The sequence below is a fragment of the Anolis sagrei genome, chromosome 6, assembly GCF_037176765.1.
Source record: "Anolis sagrei isolate rAnoSag1 chromosome 6, rAnoSag1.mat, whole genome shotgun sequence".
Taxonomy (NCBI): Eukaryota; Metazoa; Chordata; class Lepidosauria; order Squamata; family Dactyloidae; genus Anolis; species Anolis sagrei.
Genome location: NC_090026.1, coordinates 77391914 through 77396889, shown reverse-complemented (window position 1 = coordinate 77396889; position 4976 = coordinate 77391914). Strand labels below are relative to the sequence as shown.

At 45.6% G+C, this 4976-nt stretch overlaps 1 protein-coding gene across 3 annotated transcripts in view; it reads left to right on the top strand.

Annotated features, from left to right (window-relative positions):
* The first annotated feature begins 3015 nt into the window (after positions 1 to 3015).
* The window catches only part of ZDHHC3 (zinc finger DHHC-type palmitoyltransferase 3), a 41633-nt gene continuing 39672 nt past the window's right edge, over positions 3016 to 4976 (top strand). For 2 of the 3 annotated variants that reach the window (XM_060781775.2, XM_060781776.2), the window contains exon 1: positions 3016 to 3279. The gene's annotated coding sequence lies outside the window, so the exon portion shown is untranslated. The remainder of the gene's footprint in view (positions 3280 to 4976) is intronic. The other variant, XM_060781777.2, reaches the window with a different exon arrangement.

Here is a 4976-nt window from a genome sequence, read left to right as displayed (position 1 = left end):
ATGACGCAAGGCCCCGAACCCTGTACTCTGCTGGCGCGTGGGCGCGATTTTCCTGCGTCATCGCCCTGAGTGATTCATCCTTACTCCCGCGTTCCAGACAGAGAGGGCTGATCAGAGCTGCGTTGTATGTCGCCTAGGAATTTCCCGCCTCTGCTGCAGTCCTTCCTAGGAAGGGAGTGATGGCACTAGATCAGGCATGGGCAAACTTCGGCCCTCCAGGTGTTTTGGACTTCAACTCCCATAATTCCTAACAGCCCTTACGGGCCTGCAAGCTCAACTTCAACATAAGAAGGGTCCACTCTGTACTGTCTCTCCACATTTGCAGTTTTGACTTTTGCAGATTTGATGACTGGCCGACACTCACTCGGTGCCTCAAATGTTAGTCCTGTTTCTGGGTATATTTGACCTGCTGATTTCAAGAATGGTACTAGTTTCCCCCTATCCATTATAGTGTTTGAGATACAGAACAAATGCCACATGCCAGTCTCCATCTGCTCACCTATAGAAAATCATGATGACAATATCTAAGGAAATAGAGCTGATGTCTATCCATTGCAATTTTCTGAATCAGTACCCTAAATAACCCCAACGAATGTGGAGGGGTGGCTGTATTTCTTGCTTCATGCTCAGAGCCCTTTTGGAAAACCACGTCAAAGAACAATATAAAAATGTACAAAATGCAAAGATGCATACTTTCAGAAATTATACAGACATGATGGTGGCTTACATGCCTTGGTCTCCTTTTTAATAGAATTGTGTTATAAGCAATATATATATAGCATGCATATTGTGCATGAATGAGATGTGAGATTATACTCATGTTTTTTTAAAAGTATACATTTGCCCCCAAAATAAGTCCCACTGTTTTCAAGAGAACTGTCAGTGAAGTATGCAGTAAGATTCTAACTGATTGGCCTGAATGAATGAGTTACAACTAACAACTGGGAAAACTTAATTTGTTCATAATGGCACATGTATATTGTGAATAGGTGTTGTCACTGCTTTGTATGCAGCATCCGTTTTGAGTAGATGTTGTGTATTTTGATGATTCTAGAGTTAGCATTCTAGGATTGTAACAGGTCTGTAAAACTGCTGTAAAACGTTGTCAGATTTAGAGCTCTGTATGAGCATACTAATGACACCCAACTATTCTTTAACATTTTGGTATTATTCTATTCTGAATGAAAAGTAATGCCTCCACCTTCATAACTCCTCAACAGATGGCAGTACGTGTATGCGGCAGATACTGGCTTGTTCAGTAGACTGTCCTCTATAGTTCCATTTTGGCAGGAAGCCTTAGCATTGAACAGTTGTGAGAAGTACGGAACCCTGCGCAGATGGTCAGTCAATGCAACTTAAGCAACATGCAGTCATTGAATTCTTGACAGCAGAAGGTGTCACCCCAATGGAGATTAATCAGAGAATGCAAGCTGTTTATGGTGATTGTGTTGATGTGAGTACTGTGCGTCATTGGGCAAGTAAGTTTAAAGACCTACTGTGCTATTGCACGCTGGGCCTGTGCATAAGACTGTAGACAGGACATAAATTCCGTGTGCCCAACGGGAAACCGGGGCTGCCTCAGATTAAAAGGCCCTTGGATTTCCTTAAAACAGAGTCTTCAGATTGCTTAAAGGTTCAATAAAGTTCTTTATTATTGATGAAAACAAACAGGTACTTCAAGGCTTTCTTAACAGTCTATTGGCTCTCAATCTTGTCCACAGGGAACAGGCAATATCTTCATAAACTGTATTTTAACAAATTGGGAAATCCTTAACTTCTAATCTGGGCAGTCTGTCTTTATCTCTGTTGGCGTGGAACCCCTGCACCCGGTACCAACTGCTTCTGGCTTCCGCGAGTGACCTTTACCAAACAGAGCTTTGTAGACTTCCAGAGGAAAAAGGAGTTCAGGTTTCAGTGATGGCTGGCTGAAGTCTCTCAGCAAAGGAGCTGTAAGCCTGTATGGTCCTCGGCCAAGCTGTGGGCTGTATAACCCCGGCCAAGCTGTAGGCTGTATATCTCCCCAGCCAAGCCATAGAAGACGAAGCTTTCTACAGGAGATCTTGGTATTATGTCCTGCATGGAAAGCTTCTCTGTGTGGACTGAACCCAAAAAGGCTCCTATTCCCTCAAAAACCCAAAAAAGGGGGCAAGACCAGGCAGGCATGTAGCCGGGGGGGGGGGGGGGGGGGGCTTGGGGGGCTTCAGCCCCCTCTCCTGAAATTCTGATGGTGCTCCGCGAGAAGGCCTTACTGGTACATTATTAAAACTGTTATGATTATTCATATCATGATCTGATCACCGTGCTCAATATATCCCATATGCATGGGGGTATTGGGGTAACAATACAAAAGATTTGCTAGGGTAAACCCTCTTTCACTCAGACTCAGCCCCCTCCCCGAACCAAACTCAGCCCCCCCCCCCAAACAAAATCCTGGCTACGGGCCTGAGACCAGGGAACCTAACTATAATTGACAGGTGGCTTGCCCTATGATTGCAGCCAAAATAAGCCACCTATCTGCAGAGTCCCTGAAACTCAGGACTATAACAAACATTAAATGCAAAGCAAACAAAATTGGAGCTCCTGGTGCAGTTGTACCTGCACAACCTACAACAACCTATTAGTAAGTTGGTTCTCAACTGTTTCAAAAAACACTTTTCTTCTTCTATGATGTTGATTATTATTATTATTATTGTAAAATTCCAGCTCCTAGAACTTCCTAGCAATGAGGCATGGTGGTCAAAGCGGTGCCCCGTTGCATTCATTCCACATTTCTCCTTCTCACTCAACTTTGCCTCCTGCTTTGTTTGCGTCCGCGAGGGAAGTAATAGTAACCAGGAAGGGTTGGTTTCACGTCGGGTTACGTCACGTGGGGGCGCGCAGCCAATCGGAGCGAGCCAGGAGCCGCGCCATGATAGCAACAATGCGGTTGCTGCAGAAGCCAGCCAGAGTGAAGGGAGGGAGGGGGAGCCCGGAAGTGAGCGACGCCGACGGTGGCCCCGCCCCCTGGCCTCGCCTCCCTCAGCGTGGCTCACTTCCGGGCTTCCTCCCCCTCAGTGTAGAACGCGAATGAGGCGGCAGTCAGAGTGAAAGGGAAGAGCCAAGCCTTCGCCGCCTCCCTCCCTCCCTCCGGGCGGGCGGGCTCTCCCCGGCTGGGCGGATGGAACGCCGCGCTGGGAGGTGGAAGGTCGACCCTGGCAGGGAAGCGCGGGCCCCTGGCGGAGTGGAGGCGGCCTCCTCGGCGGCGGCAGAGCGCGTGGTGCTTCCTTCACGGCAGTCTGGGTAAGGTTTCCGCGCGCGCCTCTTCCTGGAAGGGAGGGGAGGGAGGAGGAGGAGGAGGGAGAAGCAAGGGCTCCCTTCACCCCTTTCTTGATCTGCTGTGGAATCCTCGGGGTTGTGTCTTGACAGGGTCTCTCTCCATAGCCTCTCCTACTCACGAGGGCTGGTGCCTCACCACATTACAGCAACCCAGGATGCTATGGCAGTTGGAAGTGGAGTCACACCGCATTCATTCTACCGTGTAGATTCCTGGCACACGCCCACAAGGGGGCAATTTCATTTCTAAGCCAATTTAGAAATGAGTTACTAACAGTTAATTTCTTCAGTTCTTGTGGGTTTTTTCGGGCTATATGGCCATGTTCTAGAGGCATTTCTCCTGACGTTTCGCCTGCATCTATGGCAAGCTTCCTCAGAGGGTGCCTTGCCTTTCTTACCGTTCTAGAGGCCTCATCCACAGTGTGTATATGTGTGTGTGTATGCATATATCTATATAAATAAAAATGTAATGCTCGTTTGTGGGATTAACATAACCCAAACCATAACCACTGGACGAATTGACACGAAATTTGGACACAAGACACCTATCAGGCCAACAAGTGTCCCATCACCCATAAACACACACACACACACACACACACAAAACCCCAGCGGAACAGACTTAAAAACCCAAAAAATACACCATATATACATACATTCATATATTTATTCATTTACTTCGCTTGTATACTGCTCTTCTCAGCCCTTAGCCGACTCAGCGGTTAACAACAATTCCAATATACACAGTAGAAAATCATTGGACATTTAAAAGCAAAGCGATTAAACATCAAACATCAATACATCAATTTAGCAAATCCATCACGTCTCATCAATAAAATCAGAATCCAGTCTCCATATCCATTTTCCGTGTTCCAATAATCAGTTGCACTGCCTAGTTGAATGCCTGTTCGAACAGCCAGGTCTTCACTCTCCTCCGGAATGCCAGTAGGGAGGGGGCCGATCTAATATCCATAGGAAGGGCGTTCCACAGCCGAGAGGCCACCACTGAGAAGGCCCTGTCTCTTGTCCCCGCCAGGTGTTCAACATGCACACACTCATAGACACACAAATACACACATACATATATACATGCACACATATACATATCCACATGCATACATATATAGACACAAATATGCATATAGACAAGCACACACATATACACAATATGCATGTACACATATAAATACACAAATATATACACACACATATATAGACACACATATATACACAAATATATACACACATGCACAATATGCATGTACACTTATAAACAAACAAATACATAAATATATACACACATATATACACCCACATATATTTATGCAAACACACATATATACACAGATATATATATATGCACACACAAAACACATATACACAGACTGGGCCACAGCAACGTGTGGCAGGGGACAGATTGTGTGTGTGTGTGTGTGTATATATATAGATGCTTTGTGCATAATGACGAAAACGAAAGAACCAATGAACAAAATCACACCAAATTTGGCAACAAAACGTCTCACAACACAAGGTGTGACCATCACTCAAAAAAAAAAATAAGATTTTGTCATTTGAGAGTTGTAGTTGCTGGGATGTATAGTTCACCTACAATCAAAGAGCATTCTGGACACCGCCAATGATGGGATTGAACCAAACTTGGCACA